We start from the raw sequence: 18,204 nt of genomic DNA, 5'->3' as shown, positions 1-18,204 counted from the left end.
CAGGTTAAATTAATAGCTATGGCTTATATTTTAAGTTTAATCAAGAGACTTATCTCCAAAAACATATAATCAAGAAAGAATCCACTATACTCACTACTGCAGCCTTTCTCTTGGACAGACTTAAAACAACAATTAACTTATCTGATTCTGTGCTGTGAACTTCACCCAAGTTCCTTCAAGATTCGTTGTGAATTTCACTGTTTGTTAATTTTCCCAGATGCACTCCGATGTCCAGCGATACACGAATTCAAACAGCAAAGGCAGTAACTGTGCAGGTTCTCTCTCACTCTCTCCTGCACTGTCCTCACCATGTGCTTCCTTTGTCTGCTCTTCTCCCTTTTAAAACTGGTGTTCTTTTGACTTTTTTATTTCCAAAGTTCCAAAACAATGCAACAGCATAGAAAACACAAATTGCTGCTCTTGGAATTCGAGGAAATCACTTCCAACACCTAAAATACCTCAAAAAAAGAGGAAGCGAGTTGAAGGATGAGAAAAATACCCTGTCTAACCCCCCTGCTGCAGTTTCAGATGTTCCTTATCAGTTAGATGTGTCTCCTACAGCAGGAGAATGTCCACCCTTTCCTTCCGGAGGCTTGATCAGACCTTTCTTTTAATGGGGGAATGGCTCCCTTTTATATTCCAGGTGCACTACCTGAACAAATCACTAGCCACGGTCATCTAGGGCAGCCCGTAGTTTCCCAGGAGGAGGGAAATTATCTGAGGTATAATGAGTTATAAAGATATTGACTCTATGAGTTCTAAAACGTATTCCTATAAAACCAACTACATCTAAAAAAAACACTACATTTAACTGAAACAGACACCTAAATAACCCCCAATTTGCTCGAGACCTTCCCCCTTGCCCATAGGAAGCACCCCTCCCATCTTAACTCCCTCTAGCTGAGGCCATGCCCTAGTCCCAGGCAAGTCACAAATAAGGAAAACCTGTTGTTATTTACATTCTGAAAGTTAACAATGGATACCCATTCCTCCCCCCCCCCCACTCATCTTGGCCATTGATATAGCCACCCCAATACAAAATCAAGAGAACAGCAGTTACTAAAGAAATAGATAATACCCAACTGACCAATATATAAAATAACTCCAATTTTACAACAAAACTGTACATATAAAACCAATAACCACAAAATAGGGGAGGCAAGACGGAAGTAGAAAGGGCGGTAATTTAAAAAAAAAACGCCCTAAACCATTGTCCGCAATGATCCCCCTCCCGTCCCACCCTGGCTCAGGTCTTTCATTTCAAAACGTTCACAAAGTCTTTCACCTTTTCTGCAGAGTTCAAGTTATATACTGTCCTCCCATGGGTGAAACGCAACACAGCCAGGTACCTCAAGGAGTACTGAATGTTCAGGTCCCTTAATTCTTTCTTGACATCATCAAATGTCCTTCTTTTCTTAATCGGGGCTCCAGAAAAGCCCTGAAAAAAAACATTATCTTTGAGCCTTTATACATTAAAGCTTGTGAATTCCTTCCCAATCCTCTTACTGTTTCCACTATTAACTGTTTATAATACAGGAGCTGCACCTGGACCTGCGGGGGCGCGGGTCTGACCTGGACCTGTGCGTTGCGATCCGGTGGGCACGATCCACGCTTACTAGGCCTGACTTAGACTCCAACTCCAGGAACTTTGGGAGCCATCCCTGCCCGAAACGTCGAATCTCCTGTTCCCTGGATGCTGCCTGACCTGCTGTGCTGTTCCAGCAATAAAGTTTCAACAGCCATCCCTGCAGAAAGCCGACGAGGTCGTCGCCTTCCTCACGTTCCGGGAGACCCACGATCCATAAGTTTTTCCTTTTATTTTTGTTTTCCAGGTCATCGACTTGATCCTGAAGGATCCGAACCTTGTCTTCCAGCATTCGGATTCTTCCTCCCAAGACCTCTGCTCCGGTCTCCGATGCCGCAGTCCTCTCCTCCACTGTCCCCAATCTTTGTTCCAGCAGCTAGATTTCCTGCTCATGCTTTTTTTAGCATGGCAGACAGTGGCTCAACTGCTGCTTGAATCTACTCTCCGTGTTTGGCAAACTCCAAGAATAAATGCTGCTGTCCTGCTGGATCCAAATGGGCCAGGCCAGGAGACTGAACATTGGCTGCAGGCACCCCTGATGGAGTAGGAGGGTCTCCTTTAGGCCCCTTTCCTTAAAAGCTGTCCCAGATGATCTCAGCAGCTCCAAATAGTCAGTAAGTTTAAATTAATACTTCTTTCTCCTGGGGGTGGTTGGTAAGGTAGGGGTAAAGGTCCGCCTTGCCCAGGGCTATGGCACAGAGCCCAGCACAGCAGACCACTCAGACTGCCGCCATCTTGGATCTCTCCTAATTTTTAACAAATCAAATACAACTGTTACGCAAAGAACTAGACTTTGAAATGTCAGAAGCAAATTTCCAACTTAATTGCACAAATATTACAATGAAATCATTTAGCCTAATTTTATTCAGTACATATTCACAAAGGATGACTAGTATCAAGCAAACACAATGGTCCAGTCATTTTGAAACACAAGAATGCATAAATCACTAATGAACACCAGATAAAGGTGATGTGATAAATATAAATAATTATATTGTCCACAAATCATTGAAAAACATTTGGTCCAAAGCTTACGTTTAGTAACCTACGTTTTACTTTATGCCCTATTGCACTAGTTCTCTGCATCCCACTATCTATCTAGATTTGGGGGGGGGGGGGGGGAATTATTGTACCTTGAAATTCATAAGTACAAACAACTAGATAAGTAAGTGATTCTGAACATCAGCATACAAGAAAAAGATAGGGTATTTGGGACATTTACAGTAGGACAAAGATGGCTTGGAAGATGATCTCTGCAGGAACAGAAACTAGAGAAAGATGTTTGCTATCAATACCAGTTGAAAAGAGAACACCATTTTCTCCTGCACTGGATGGTGAAATGTCCAAACAGTGTTGTGGGTGTATCAAAACCTAATGGCCTATGGTAGTTTAGGGAAGTTGCTCAGCATCACCCTTTCAAGAGCAATTTGGAATGGGCAGTAAATGCTGGCCTTGCCAATAATGTTTATTTCCAATGAATTACAAAAAAATCTACCACAAAAGTGGAAAATGCAATAAGTTTAATGATTGTGATGACCAAATTATTCACCAGCGTTGTTAACGAAGGGTAAAGTGGGATACAGAGTCTCAATTGTTCGAACTGGTTCACTGAATGTGAATAGACCTTTCTATTCCTTACAGTATTAATTTTCTCACTGGTTAGAATATCAAGGCTATTAAGATGATTACTTTGAGTGTTTGTCAGTGCAATTCTCCTGGGGCTTTTTTCCTTCCCCAAAGCTTGCATGACTACTGATCAGGAAAGAGTGATTACACTGTTTAACAGATAGGTTGGACATAAAATGAACATTTTTAATTCAATATACTTATATGCAAAGTTTATCCTTCCCACACAATCTAACAGAAAAAAAGAAGCCTGCACACAATATCGTATGATTTAATACTGTGATCTCCCATTCTTTCAAAATTCCTTATTGTCTTTCAGCTCTGTGCTGAAGCTTACCAAGACAAAAACAGAAAATCTCACCAAATTAATGAGGATCAAGGCTCAGTGGAAAATAACTCAAATACATTCATTACCTTATTAAATTTCCAGTTTGCTGCCTGACAGCTAAGTATTCACATATGCCAACACAAGATTCAGAAAGGCAAAATCAGTAGAAATGTCTGAAACCCTTTGGGATAACCAATCACACAAATAAAAACTGCCTCCAGTGAACCTTTCCCCTCATCAAAACAAATCAGAGGTATAAACTCAGAGATATCTGCACAGCTTTTCAACTTTGAATTACAATAGTAATCAGTTATCTTAAAAGGGGATAATTATGCACTACATCTCAGCAGAACAAAATACATAGAAGGATTTGAAAAGCACACATTTCGGTAAAATGCATATGATTTCAAGCAGATTATTGGAATAAAATCCAACAGTTGTAGATATTCAGTACAACAGAGCACCAATGTGATACTACAAAACTTGTAAAAATAATATCATTCCTCTCACCTGCTAGTTAAATATGAATTCTATTCAGCATTTACAATGAAATGTGCAAGCACAAACCTATGTAACAGTAAATGAAGATTTTCAATTTACTTATGCATGGAATATGGACATTGCAAGCTAAACCAACATTTATTACCCCTCCCCAATTGACCTTCAGGTGATGAGTGAATGAATTGTGATTTAGTTCCTAGTCAGGACGATGCGAGGTTTGGAGGGAAACCTGCAGGTGATGGTATTCACATATATCTGTGGTCATTGTCCTCCTAGGTGGCTGAACTCCTCTCCACCTACCTTGACACTGTCCTATCCCCCCAGTCCAGGAACTCCCCACATACGTTCGAGACACCACCCATGCCCTCCAACTTCTCCAAGACTTCCATTTCCCCGGCCCCCAACGCCTCATCTTCACCATGGATATCCAATCCCTCTACACCTCCATCCGCCATGCCGGTTACACCGGCACCAGTCCCCACCTCTTCCTCCGCTACATTGATGACTGCATTGGCATCACCTTATGCTCCCGCGAGGAGGTTGAGCAGTTCATCAACTTCACCAACACATTCCGCCCTGACCTTAAATTTACCTGGACCATCTCTGACACCTCCCTCCCCTTCCTGGACCTCTCCATCTCCATTAATGACAACCGACTTGACACCGACATTTTTTACAAACCCACCGACTCCCACAGCTACCTGGATTACACCTCTTCCCACCCTACCTCCTGCAAAAATGCCATCCTGCGTTCCCAATTCCTCGCCCCCGCCGTATCTGCTCCCAGGAGGACTAGTTCCACCACAGAACACATCAGATGGCCTCCTTCTTCAGAGACTGCAATTTTCCTTCCCATGTGGTTAAAGATGCACTCCAACGAATCTCGTCCACATCCTGCCCCTTCGTCCTCAGACTCCACTCCTACAACCGTAACAAGGACAGAACGCCCCTGGTTCTCACCTTCCACCCTATCAACCTTCGCATAAACCAAATCATCCAACGACATTTCCGCCACCTCCAAATGGACCCCACCACCAGGAATATATTTCCCTCCCCTCCCCTTTCCGCAAAGGCCGTTCCCTCCGTGACTACCTGATCAGGTCCACGCCCCCCTACAACCCATTCTCCTGTCCTGGCACCTTCCCCTGTCACTGCAGGAATTGCAAAACCTGCGCCCACACCTCCTCCCTCACCTCCATCCAAGGCCCCAAAGGAGCCTTCCACATCCAAAGTTTTACCTGCAGATCCACCAATGTCATTTATTGTATCCGTTGCTCCCGATGTGGTCTCCTCTACATTGGGGAGACTGGATGCCTCCTGGCAGAGCACTTTAGGGAACATCTCTGGGACACCCGCACCAATTAACCGCACCGCCCTGTGGCCCAACATTTCAACTCCTCCTCCCACTCTGCCGAGGACATGGAGGTCCTGGGCCTCCTTCACCACCGCCCCCTCACCACCTGACGCCTGGAGGACGAACGCCTCATCTTCCGCCTCGGAACACTTCAGGGCATAAAATGTGGACTTCACCAGTTTCCTCATTTCCCCTTCCCCCACCTCACCCCAGCTCCAAACTTCCAGCTCAGCACTGTCCCCATGACTTGTCCTACCTGCCCATCTTCCTTCCCACCTATCCACTTCACCCTCCATTCTGACCTATCACCTTCATCCCCACCCCCATTCACCCATTGTACTCTTTGCTACCTTCCCCCACTCTCCTCCCTGACCTATCACCTCCAGCTCCACCCCCTTCACCTATTGTACTCTATGCTACTTTCTCCCCACCCCACCCTCCTCTCATTTATCTCTCCACCCTGCAGGCACTCTGCCTCTATTCCTGATGAAGGGCTTTTGCCCGAAACGTCGTTTTTCCTGCTCCTCGAATGCTGCCTAACCTGCTGAGCTTTTGAAGCACCACTCTAATCTAGAATCTGGTTTCCAGCATCTGCAGCCCTTGTTTTTACCTAGGTGGTAGAGGTCAGGGGTTTGGAAGATGCTGTCTATGGAGCCTGGTTGAGTTCTTGCTTTGCTTCTTATAGATGGTACATGCTGCTGTGACGGTGCAATGGAGAAGAAGGGAACAAATAATGAATGTTGTTGATGGGGTGCCAATCCAGCTTCTTGAGCATTACTGAAGTTGCACTCATCCAGGCAAATGGACAGAACCCCATTATAATTTTAACTTATGCCTTGTATATGGTGAACAGGCTTTCGAAAGACAAGGAAGTGAATTACTCATGACAGAATTCCCAGCCTCTTACCTGCTCTTGTAGCCACATATTTATGCTGGTCAAAGACTTGTTTTGGATCAATGCTAACTACCAGGACATTGAGATTAGGAGGAGTCAGCAACGTGAATGCCATGGGATGCTTATAGAATTTTTTCTTGTTGGAAATACCCATTGCCTGGCACTCATGTGGCATGGCAAAAATGAGGACTGCAGATGCTGGAAACCAGAGTTTAGATCAGAGTGGTGCTGGAAAAGCACAGCAGGTCAGGCAGCATCCGAGAAGCAGGAAAATCGACGTTTTGGGAAAAAGCCCTTCATCAGGAATAGCCTGCTGCACTTTTCCAGCAACACATTTTTAAGCTCTGATCCCCAGCAACTGCAGTCCTCACTTTCTCCAAAGCTGGGGTGTGACAACCAAGTTATTTAGTTACATTATTAGACTTTCAATCACCACAAATCTTGTGGAGTATCTGCAGTATTATCTGCTATTATTTCAGATTTTCAGCATCCGTAGTAGGTTGTTTTAGTTCTATTAAATACTATTAACAATTCTAAGGTAGGGACACACTTATTGGCCTGTAAATCTTACTGGTTTAGTTGCGTTGGAATTTTTTTTAAATGCCCTGATTATATAAATAATTCCCAGCTTTATGGCTTATTTGATAAAATCTCACCTGAAAATTTTCAAAGTTGGAAATTTCTGCAGATGTCAAAAGTATTACAGAAAAAAATACCAATGCAGATTGTCACATATTAGACACTCCCCCACTCTTTTTTTGGCAAAATGCATGTTTAAGCCTATACTCTGAATAAGTTTATTCAATTCATAAATGTTTACGGTTATACTTATATGAGGAGTTGACCTCAATTTCTCAGCTCAAGATGCAAGTTTTAAATTATACTTGCCTTAGAAGTTAGCATGTGGGTTCAAGCAGATGATATGTTGCTAAGTACACACGCTGAACTTCCAGACATGCCCACACAGAGAAGACTGTACATGGCAATTGTTGAGTGGAAACCAGCAGTTTAGGTTTTATAATCAGCATCTACATACTTTTAAAATCAACCTGTCCGAGATATTATTATACACCTCTGCAGCACATGGGACTTTAACTTGGGCCTCCTGGTTCAGAGGTAGTGACACGACCACTGCAAGGTGACAGCCCCTATACTCAGCGACTTAGTCAACAGACTTTGAAGGTTCAAAGGCAGACTTATGTACTGTGATCCACAGTATCCTCATTTCCTTCCTGCACAATCACAATAATAAAATTCATGAACTAATGGTTCAGCATGTTCTCATTCTTCTTTCTAGTCACATCTTCCTGTTCGGTTTCATGTTCACTCTGACTAAAATTTTACAAAACATTAAATTTTGATGATAAGGAACAGAAAGCCTCTGAACAAGCAACCCGCTGACTAGGAAATAAAACTGGTGTAAGTGCAAATACAATGTTATCACATGACAAACTAGGCCATGCAAATGATCAAATGGATCATTCGAAAAGACTCAGGTATCCCTTGTACCAAGTACCAAAGACATGGAAAAAAAATACAGTTCAATTTCAGGGATAAGACACATCTCACCAGCAGCTCCACAGTGGAATCAAACAGTTCAGGGTCAATAAAGGCTTTTTAACTTATAAATCTGTAAAAAAAAAACTATTCTGAAAATAAACACAACAAATATCCTGGAGTATAAACACATGTATGTCTAGGTCAGAAATACTACTCCTTAAAAGGACTGTCAAAAGGGATAGGCATTCTAATAGGAATTCTACATTTTGAACCAGATGTGCAGAAGAACCCTGACTTTTGCTGGCGAGGGCTGATATAACTTTCTTTAAACCTCCAAGTTCTTTCATTTCTCTTATATACTGCACCAAACACACTCCTCCTAACAGTAACTAAATGTTAGGATATCAAACTAGTAAAAGGGTCAAGGCTTACTGATCCATCAGCCTGTTTTCACATCGCTAATGTCTTAAGCATGCTATCCCTAGCCCACCTAGAATTATGCAGTCTTCAACAATTGGCTAAAAGTCAGATTAAAAACAGACAAAATCTAAAAGGTAAAAACTGAAAGTGTCCTCTCTGAGCTTGTTGGGCAAACAAAACTCAGTCACGTTGCATCTCTGGTGCACATTGGGAAGTCTGAGAGTTGGTGACTAAGCAAGCAAATCACAATTGGCTTACCAGGTTTTATAACTCCCTGACCTTGTGCCGGGGCGGGGGGGAAGAGAGCAAAAGAGAGTGCGAGAGAAAGAAGAGGGTCATTTGTCTCATAGTGATAACGTTCCTACTACTTAAACAGGCTGCTTGGGTTCAAGTCCCATCTGCTCCAGAGGTATGTAATAACATCTTCTATAACTGTCTGATAGGGTAGCAATCTGAATCCCAGCCATATAAAAGAAATTAAACACCCTGCCTTGGAGTGCTCCAGCCCAGAACAGTAACAAGTGTTTGGTGAAAGAGCAATTCAGTGAGAAAGGGAGACAGGTACTCTTTGGTCTCTATCTTCAGCTTCATGGAGATCAGGCATTGAAAAATTGCATGAGAGAGATAAGCTTTGAAAATATTCAGGAAAGACATTATGGAGAGAACATAAAATCAAGTGGGACTGGGAGCCAGTGTGAGGTAAAGGGTGGCCTTGGAAAGCAGACCATGTGAATAATTCAACTAGTCTCTAAGGAAAAAAAATTGTTCTTTCCATAAAGCATAATGAATAAGTGCTACCATATACAGAGGAATCTCGATTATCCGGCATTCGATTGTCCAGCAAGATCGCAAGGTCCCGATGTTTGGCTAAACTGTGTCATCCGGTATTCGATTAACCGAACGAAATACTCCCCGCCCGTGTCCTTCGGATATTCAAGGTTCCTCTGTATTTGCTATTTACTAAACTACCAGAAGCAAATTAAAATGGAGTCATTTAAGAGCAAGTCACAGTGAGGCAGCCTTACCAGGTGGAATACTGCTCTATATCACGTGGTAAATCAGGGACGCTTCTAGTGCCCACAATGACATTCATGTTGGAGGTATATCCTGCAACTACAAGAAATCTGTGTTTTAGATTTGGAGTGGCAGCTGGTGTCACCACGGAGGAGTATCTGTAAGGTTGAGATCTTCATAAATTGGATGTACATCACGGTGGTCATACTACAGGAAAAGAGTGGACAGCCAGGAATGTGATTGCCAGAGTAAAAATAGTAGGCAGATAATGTAGGGGTCTTTTTGGGGTTGGGGTTGGGTAAGGTGGAAAACAAATCCTGCCTGGCGATTGTTGCACAGTCGCCATTCATCCGTTGTTGTAGCATCTGCATGGTCTCACCAAATGTATCATCCCTTGGCTCATATTCTTATGCGGTGTATGAGGTAGACACATTGGCCAAGTCACACGAGTATGTACAGTGTACCTGGTGGGTGGTGTTCTCACACGTGATGATAGTATTTGTGTCGATGATCTGACATTTCTTGTAGCGGTTACCATGATAGGATTGTGTGGTGTTGTGGTTGCTGTTCTCTTGAAGGCCTGGTTAGTTAGCTACAAACAATGGTCTATTTGAGGTTAGGTGGTTGTTTGAAGGTGAGTAGTGGAGGTGTAGGGAATGATTTTAGCAAGATGCTCGTCATCATCGCTGGCATACTGAAAGCTGCGAAGAGCATTGAACCGTTTCTCCGCTCCAGGGAAGTACTGTACGAGGAAAGATCCTGACAGTTGTATCCCACGTCCGTCTTCTGAGGAGATCATTGCAGTTTGTCGCTGTGGCATGTTGGAATTGTCGATGATTGAAGCAACATACCCTATTCTTATGAAGGCGTGTTTCAGCGTATATAGACATCCATTGTGTTCCTCCTCATCCGAGCAGATCCTGTATATATGCAGCGATTGTTCATAGGGAACGGCTTCTTTAACATGTTTAGCATAGATGCTGGAGAAGTGAAGCAATGTGAGATTATTGTTGGGCTTGCAATAGGAGTGAAGTACTGAAGCGTACATCATTGATAGAGATGCGAGTGTCCAAGAATGAAACCAATTCTGAAGAGTAGTCCATGGTAAGTCTGACGGGAGGATGGAATCCATTGATATCACTGTGTAGTTGTTTCAGTGATTCTTCGCTGCGAGTTTGAAGGAAGAAGATGTCATCAATATATCTGGTGTATGGCGTTGGTTGGAGGTCCTGTGCAGCGAAGTCTTGTTTGGACATCTGCACGAAAATGTTAGTGTACTGGGGCACAGTTTTGGTCCCCATGGCTATTCGCATGTCTGAATGAAGAGCTGGTTGTTGAAGATGAAAACATTGTGGTCAAGGATGAAGTGGATAAATTGTAGAATAGTGTCTGGAGATTGGCAGCTGTTGGGGTTGAGTACAGAGGCTGTTGCAGCCATCCCACCATTGTGGGGGATGCCGGTGTAAAGTACCAAAACATCCGTTTTGATGAGGGATGTTTCAGGTTCAACTGATCCATGGATGCTAAGTTTCTGTAAGAAGTCCATAGTGTCATGATGGAAGTTGGTGGTTCCTTGTACGATGAGTTTCAGGAAACCCTTGACACAGCCAGAGAGATTCTCACAAAAGGTCTTTAGCCTGGTATGATGGGACGTCCAGGCGTGTTGGTTTTTGGGAGGTAACAGAAGTCTCCTATACAGGGAATGGATGGGATGAGAACACACAGAATTCTCTGAAGGTCTGGATCGAAGGTCTTGTTCAGTCTGTTGAGTTGACAGGTGTGTTCTTTAGTCAGACTGGTGGATAATTGTCTGTAATGTTCCTGGTTGTTCAGTTGTCAGCATTCTTCTTTGTGATGGTCCATTCTATTCTGTATGACGATGGCTCCTCCTTTATCTGCTGGTTAAATGACAATGTTGCGGTTGGTTTCGAGAGTATGGATGGCATTGTGTTGTGCTTGAGTAACGTTCTGGGATATCTTGTGAGTGATGAATCTAGCATTGCCACATCTCCTAATGCTTTGAGCGTACAGTCAAGCCTAGGGCAGCGGCCTTCCAAAGGGGTCTTTTATCGACTTAATCTTGTTTTGTTGCTGCACTACGGATCTGTCAACTGTTCTGTTTCGTTGCTGTCTAATTGAGCTCACTGCTGACATCTTGGGGTTTGTGGAAGAATTCCTGGAGTCTCATTCACCTGATGAGTTCCTCAGAGTCTGCCACGAGACTAATAGGATCCATTTTAGTAATGGGGCAGAAATGGAGCACTCAGCTTAGTACTTTGATTTTGTCTGATTGAAGGGTGTGGTCAGACAAGTTAACAATAGATTTCCCTGTGGTGGTACTGCTTTCAACCGTGGTACGGAGGACGGCTTCTTTGTTGATGGTGGTCATGTTGAGTTTCTCAAGTTTACTGTTTTAGTGTGCATGTCGATGGCATAGTTCCGTCGCCTTATCTGCTTGGCAGTGTCTCATAGCTTGGCAGTGTCTCATGTCTGAGGCGCAAGCTGAGAATATGGACTCTGTCTTGGTTTCAAGGTTGCGACATCTGCTGCCAAGCTTGTGTACGTGTTGAGAAGCATGTGAGAGGTGCAACAGCTGAGTCTCTCAGTGTAGTCTGTGTTGAATGTCGACTTGAGTGGGTTTGTCATCTGTAGTCCTTTCGGGATCTTGTCTGCTTTCTTGCATCTCTATAGAAAATTGATGTCAGTGTCGACATGCGTGATCTTCTTAGAGATCCTCTCCACTTTGAGCTAGCAGTTTGAGGTGTCGATGATAGCCATGATGTGGAGATGCCGGTGTTGGACTGGGATGGACAAAATCAGAACTCACATGACACCAGGTTATAGTCCCAGCTTTTGGAGCACTACTCCTTCGTCAGATGGATAGGAGAGAGATGCCCAGGCACAGAATATATAGACAGAGAGACAATAACAAGATAATTCCAGGAAATCAAAGTATCAACAGTACAAATAATGTAAGTAGAATGTCAATAGGGTGAATAACAAGGCTTTGCAGATAATCAAGTGTCAACAGACTAATACAAACGGTGTGAATAATGAGTGAAGGAATGACCTATGAACAGATTAATTAAGGCAGAGAGATAATTATCAATAATCAAAGTAAGACGGTACTAGGGTCCACAGAGTTGCAAGACAAGGGTCGAACAAAAGTAATCAACAACTGTACGAATTAATTAAGGCAGAGAGATAATCACAAATAATCAAGGTAATGGTGTCAAAACTGGGCAGTTAGGATGACTTCACAAACACAGACAATATGGTGGGGTTACATTAGTGTGACATAAACCCAAGATCACAGTTGATGCCATCCTCGTGAGTGTGGAACTTGGCTATCAGTTTCTAATTGGCGATTTTGCATTGTCACATATTTCAAAGGTCACCTTGCAGAGCACTTATCTGAAGATCGGATGCTGAATATCCTTGACTGCTGAAGTGTTCCCTGACTGGGAGGGAACACTCCTGCCTGGCAATTGTTGTGTGGTGTCTGTTCATCCATTGTTGAAGCGCTCCCATGGTCTCGCCAATGTACTATGTCCAGGGGCATCCTTGCCTGCAGCTTATGATGTAGACAACATTGACCGAGTATCATGAATATATAGTGTACCTTGTGGTTAGTGTTCGCATATTGATGATCTGATATATCTTGCAGAGGTTGCCATGGCAGGGTTGTGTGTCTGTCTTCTGAGGAGATCGTTGTGGCATGTCGGAACTGTCAATTCTTGAGTTGAGCATTGTATCCCATTCTTCTGAGGGTGGCTGTCAGCATCCGTAGATATCCATTGCATTCCTCCTCATCTGAGCAGATCCTGTATATACGCAGGGCTTGTCTTTAGAGGATGGCTTCTTTAATGTGTTTAGGGTGGAAGCTGGAGAAGTGAAGCATCATCTCGACACTACAGACTTCTTACAGAAACTCAGCACAATGAAAATCCACAACAATGTCCTCAGAAGATAGACAGAGATTTTGACCGACAGGGTACCCTTAGCCAGTACTTCCCAGGAGCAGAGAAGCTAAGCCACCTTCTTTACAACCTTCAGCATGGCAACAATGCCGATGAACATCTCGCCAAGGCTATCCTCACACTCCCAAACAAATAACCTCAAACAGACCATCACTCGTAGCAAACTAGCCAGCCTTCAGAAGACAGCAACCCTGACAACGTTAGCCTACCACAGCAACCTCTGCAAGACATCAGATCATTAACATGGATACTATCATCACACATGGGAACACCACCTACCAGGTACACTGTACATACTCATGTGACTCGGCCAACATTTGTCTATCTCATACACTGCAGGAAAGGATGCTCCTAGAGATACAGCATTGGTAAGTTCATGCAGACACAATGACAACAGATGAATGGACACCAAGGAACAATCGCCAGGCAGGAGTGTTCCCTCCCAGTCGAGGAACACTTCAGTGGTCAAGGACAATCTGCATCCCATCTTTGGATAAGCATTCTCCAAGGCGACCTTCGAGATAAATTACAATGCAGAATTGCCAAGCAGAAACAGACAGCCAAGTTTTGTATTCATTAAGATGGCCTTAATTGTGATTTTGGGTTCATGTTGCACTACATGTAACCCCACCATACTGTTCGTTGTTTGTAAAGTCATCATAACTGTCCTGTTTTGATGTCATTATCTTAATTATTTTGACTATCTCTCTGCCTTAAGTAATAAGTTGGTACAGTTTTTGATACTTTTTACTTTTGTTAGACCTTGTCATGTGACTCTGATAACTACTCATGTTTTTCAGCCATTTGGTCTGTCTCTAATACCATGTTACTTTTGATTATTTGTACTTACTCTGTCTAAATTAATCGGTTCATGGGTCATCCCTTCACTTGTTATTCAGCTGTCAACACTTTATTCACACTGTTTGTATTAATCTGTTGACACTTGATTATCTGCAAAGATTTGTTATTCAGCCTGTTGACACTCTGCTCACACTATTTGTACTGTTGACACTCTGTATTATCTGAGTTATCTTGCCATTGTCTCTTCACCTATATATTCTGTGCCTAAACACCTCTCTCCAATTCACCTGACGAATTGGGAGTGCTCCAAAAGCTTGTGATTTCAAATAAACCTGTTGGGCTATAACCTTGCGTCATGTTGTGTCATCCACCCCAGTTCAACATTGTCATCTCCACATAATAGAAAGAAAGTGTTGGAGGGAGAGTGTCAGGCACTTGAGGCATTGATTCATTATGGAGAAGATGGAACCTGTACTAGCTGGATGGGTTACATCCCAGCAGGACAAGGACATAGGCTTTGCTGGGGCATCGGTTAGCGCAATCAAGGAGGGTTTAAACCAGAATGGCATGGGGATGGGAATCTGAGCAGGGACACAAGAGTGAGGGAAACAAAGATGGAAGTGATGATAAGTAGAAATAAAAGCAGAAGGCAAAGGAAGCCAGGGCAAGGGAGTAAATATTTTACATATGCAAACACACACACACACACACACACACACACACACACACACACACACACAGAATTTGGATAAAGGAATCAAATATTTCCACATTTGCCGATGGGAAGGAGGTAGGATTGAATGATAAAGAATGAATACATGGCTTCAGGGCCATTTAGACAAGTTCTGCAGGCAAATTCACAGCAGACCAATGTGAATTGATAAAAGTCTACTTGAGTAGGAAAAATAGAAAATCACATTATAATTTAAATGATGATAGATTGGGAAATTGTGATGTACAGAGGGACCAGGGTGCCATTGTACACCAGTCACTGTAGGTGGAACAACAGTTAAGAGAGCCAGTGGTATTTTCAGCCTTCATCTCCAGAGTTTGAATACAAGAGCAGGACAGTGTTGCTCAGGTTGACTGGGCCTGTATTCATTGGCGTTTAGAGAAAAGGGAGGGGGGGAGGGGGGATTTCAGTGAAACATACAAAATACTGACAGGAAAAGAAATTGGTGGAAAAATTCAGCAGGTTGGTTCTGATAAATGGTCACTGGATCTGAAATGCTAACTCTGTTCTTCTCTCCACAGGTGCTGCCAGATTTTGTGTTTCTCTAGCACTTTGTCATTGTTTCAGGTCTTCAACTTCTGCAGTTTTAAAAAAATTGCTTCATTTGACTGAATACATAATTTTTTTTCAGCACAGACTCAACAATCTCTAGATCTGTATCTCGGAACAGGGGTTTTAAACTGGGTATTCATCGTTATGGCTTCCCTTTGCAACCTTTCCATAAGGTATCTACCCCTCCCATGGTTGGAAAACTAAGGTTGAAAAACTCCATGCGCACACATCTCTCTGTCATTACTTTATTTCCATGTCAGTGAAACCCTTATGCACATTCACTATTAGACTCAAATTTCTCTAATATCCCATTACCAGGTTCCTAAATTGTACTCACCACAAACACCAATTGGTGTAAGACTGTCACTAATGCTGTCATACCATTTAAAGTTTGCCTTGCCTTCTGACATTCAATCCCAAGTTATTTAGCATGATATGTACCCCTCTTCTCATAAAAACCTCTTTGAATATATCTTTTCATCCTTACATCTATTCAATAACCCTACCACCTGGACAAATGCTGCAAGTTAAGATGTGCTATAAAAATGTAAGCTGCTGTCAGATTAAGTTAGTAAAGGGATCACAACCAGAGAATAATAGACGGTTCTTAATGCATAGCCTAGTGGGACGTGTATTCGCCACAGAACGTTCTATCAAAACACCATCAAGCAGATAGGAGATCAAAAGAGAGGCAATACCAAAATTTCATTCAGCAACTGATATGTTAGTACCCAGAAAGAATGAATCAGAAAGCGTGCAAAGATGACTTGTTGAAGTTATGTCAAAAACGTGATTATAATACTGTATTCAATGGCCTTTAGGAGAGAGTGTTGTAATTATCAGTCAGCACATGTTGCAACTAAACTGCACAAGGAAGCACAACAGAATCAAATATGTTGTGGTTCTGTTCGCCGAGCTGGGAATTTGTGTTACAGACTTTTTGTCCCGTCTAGGTGACATCCTCAGTGCTTGGGAGCCTCCTGTGAAGCGCTTCTGTGATCTTTCCTCCGGCATTTGTAGTGGTTTGAATCTGCCACTTCCAGTTGTCAGTTCCAGCTGTCCGCTGCAGTGGCCGGTATATTGGATCCAGGTCGATGTGCTTATTGATTGAATCAGTGGATGAGTGCCATGCCTCTAGGAATTCCCTAACTGTTCTCTGTTTGGCTTGTCCTATAATAGTAGTGTTGTCCCAGTCGAACTCATGTTGCTTGTCATCTGCGTGTGTGGCTACTGAGGATAGCTGGTCGTGTCGTTTCTTGGCTAGTTGGTGTTCATGGATGCGGATCATTAGCTGTCTTCCTGTTTGTCCTATGTAGTGTTTCGTGCAATCCTTGCATGGGATTTTGTACACTAAGTCGGTTTTGCTCATGCTGGGTATCGGGCCCTTTGTCCTGGTGAGTTGTTGTCTGAGTTTGACTGAGACAACACTACTATTATAGGACAAGCCAAACAGATAGCAGCCAGGAGATTCCTAGAGGCATGGCACTCATCCACTGATTCAATCAATAAGCACATCGACCTGGACCCAATATACCGGCCACTGCAGCGGACAGCTGGAACTGACAACCGGAAGCGGCAGATTCAAACCACTACAAATGCTGGAGGAAATACCACAGAAGCGCTTCATAGGAGGCTCCCAAGCACTGAGGATGTCACCTAGACAGGGGACAAAACGTCTGCAACACAAATTCCCAGCTGGGTGAACAGAACCACAACAATGAGATCCCGAGCTACAAATCTTCGCACAAACTTAGAATCAAATATATTTGAATTATGTTCTGTATTTGTTTATCCCAGTCCATTAAGTTGCCATTAATACTGTAAAATAACTGAAGTTATACAAGGTTACCAATATTGGTAGTAAACTTTACTTTCAACAATATTGCAGATCGGGTTCAAAAATTAAGAATAAATTTTCTCATTTGTATGGTAACGTTTCAACCTCCAGGTATCCCCAAAGTACTTCCACCAGCGATGCACTTTTGAGGTGTGATTGCTTGTAACTGTAGGAAACTCAGCAGAACTGTCCAACAATAGCAATTGGACTAATGTGGGATGGAGAATAAATATTGGTCAGGTCACTGGGCAGAACTGCCCTGACGTTTTAAACAAACAAAAAAAAAGGGATAGCGTCTCACGGCGTGAAGAGAGGCTCTACGGCCCATCGTGTCCGTGCCGGGGTTATCGAGCAGTAAACACTGATGTTTACCTCGGGGGGGGGGGGGGCGGACAGGGCCCTCGCTGAAAGATCGCAAGGAGAGGCAGCAACTGTGAAGAGTGCAGCAGTCCCTCGGTAACGCACTGGAGTGTCAGCCCTGACTGTGTGCTCAGCTCTCTCACAGTGGGGCTTTAAACCCCGAACTATCAGGCTGCAGCCAACAACACCATCCTCACGGGCACCTGTTCGCATCCAAAAAATATTTGTACAAACAGGAAACGTGATTGGAGTGTGGACAACAGAGGAATATACCGCCCGGGGATTTTAAATGTAGACAGATTTTAATGTACTTACGCACAGCGAGTATATTTTACACAGAGCCCGACAACACATAACTCATCAAAGCAATGACCTGAACTGCAGCAGACATTCTTATTTTATACCCATATTCTTCAGTTAGTCACTTACTCTGTCTTCCTGGTTTAATTTGATTTATTTTTGTTACTGAGCAAATTTTCCAGACTCAGTAATATGATGAACCGTCTACCAACCAGAGGACGCGATTGTTCCAAACTCCCTGGCCCGACCCCTCCTCCCTCAGCCCCAACGACTAGAACATCCTCGCGCGCCACTTCCGTCACGTACTGTCGCACGACGTCCCCATCTCCCTCAACTCGCCCCCGTCACCAACCATAGTACCCAACCTTTTCAGTCCGTGTCGCCTCACTTCCGCTCCTCGCAACAATGTACCCAACCT

General features: G+C 43.3%; 1 protein-coding gene across 4 annotated transcripts in view; it reads right to left on the bottom strand.

Moving 5' to 3' along the window:
• Positions 1-18,029, bottom strand: part of crot (carnitine O-octanoyltransferase) — an 87,018-nt gene extending 68,989 nt beyond the window's left edge. For 2 of the 4 annotated variants that reach the window (XM_087987335.1, XM_087987338.1), the window contains exon 1: positions 17,916-18,029. The gene's annotated coding sequence lies outside the window, so the exon portion shown is untranslated. Of the gene's footprint in view, positions 1-1,285; positions 1,305-6,004; positions 6,094-17,915 lie in introns of those variants that run through there. The other 2 variants (XM_087987336.1, XM_087987337.1) reach the window with 2 other exon arrangements.
• Positions 18,030-18,204: the final 175 nt, after the last annotated feature.

This window comes from Chiloscyllium plagiosum, unplaced genomic scaffold (assembly GCF_037043375.1).
Source record: "Chiloscyllium plagiosum isolate Xiang-an unplaced genomic scaffold, Cpla_swu_hap1 HiC_scaffold_5, whole genome shotgun sequence".
Taxonomy (NCBI): Eukaryota; Metazoa; Chordata; class Chondrichthyes; order Orectolobiformes; family Hemiscylliidae; genus Chiloscyllium; species Chiloscyllium plagiosum.
This window is presented reverse-complemented; position numbering and strand designations above follow the sequence as displayed.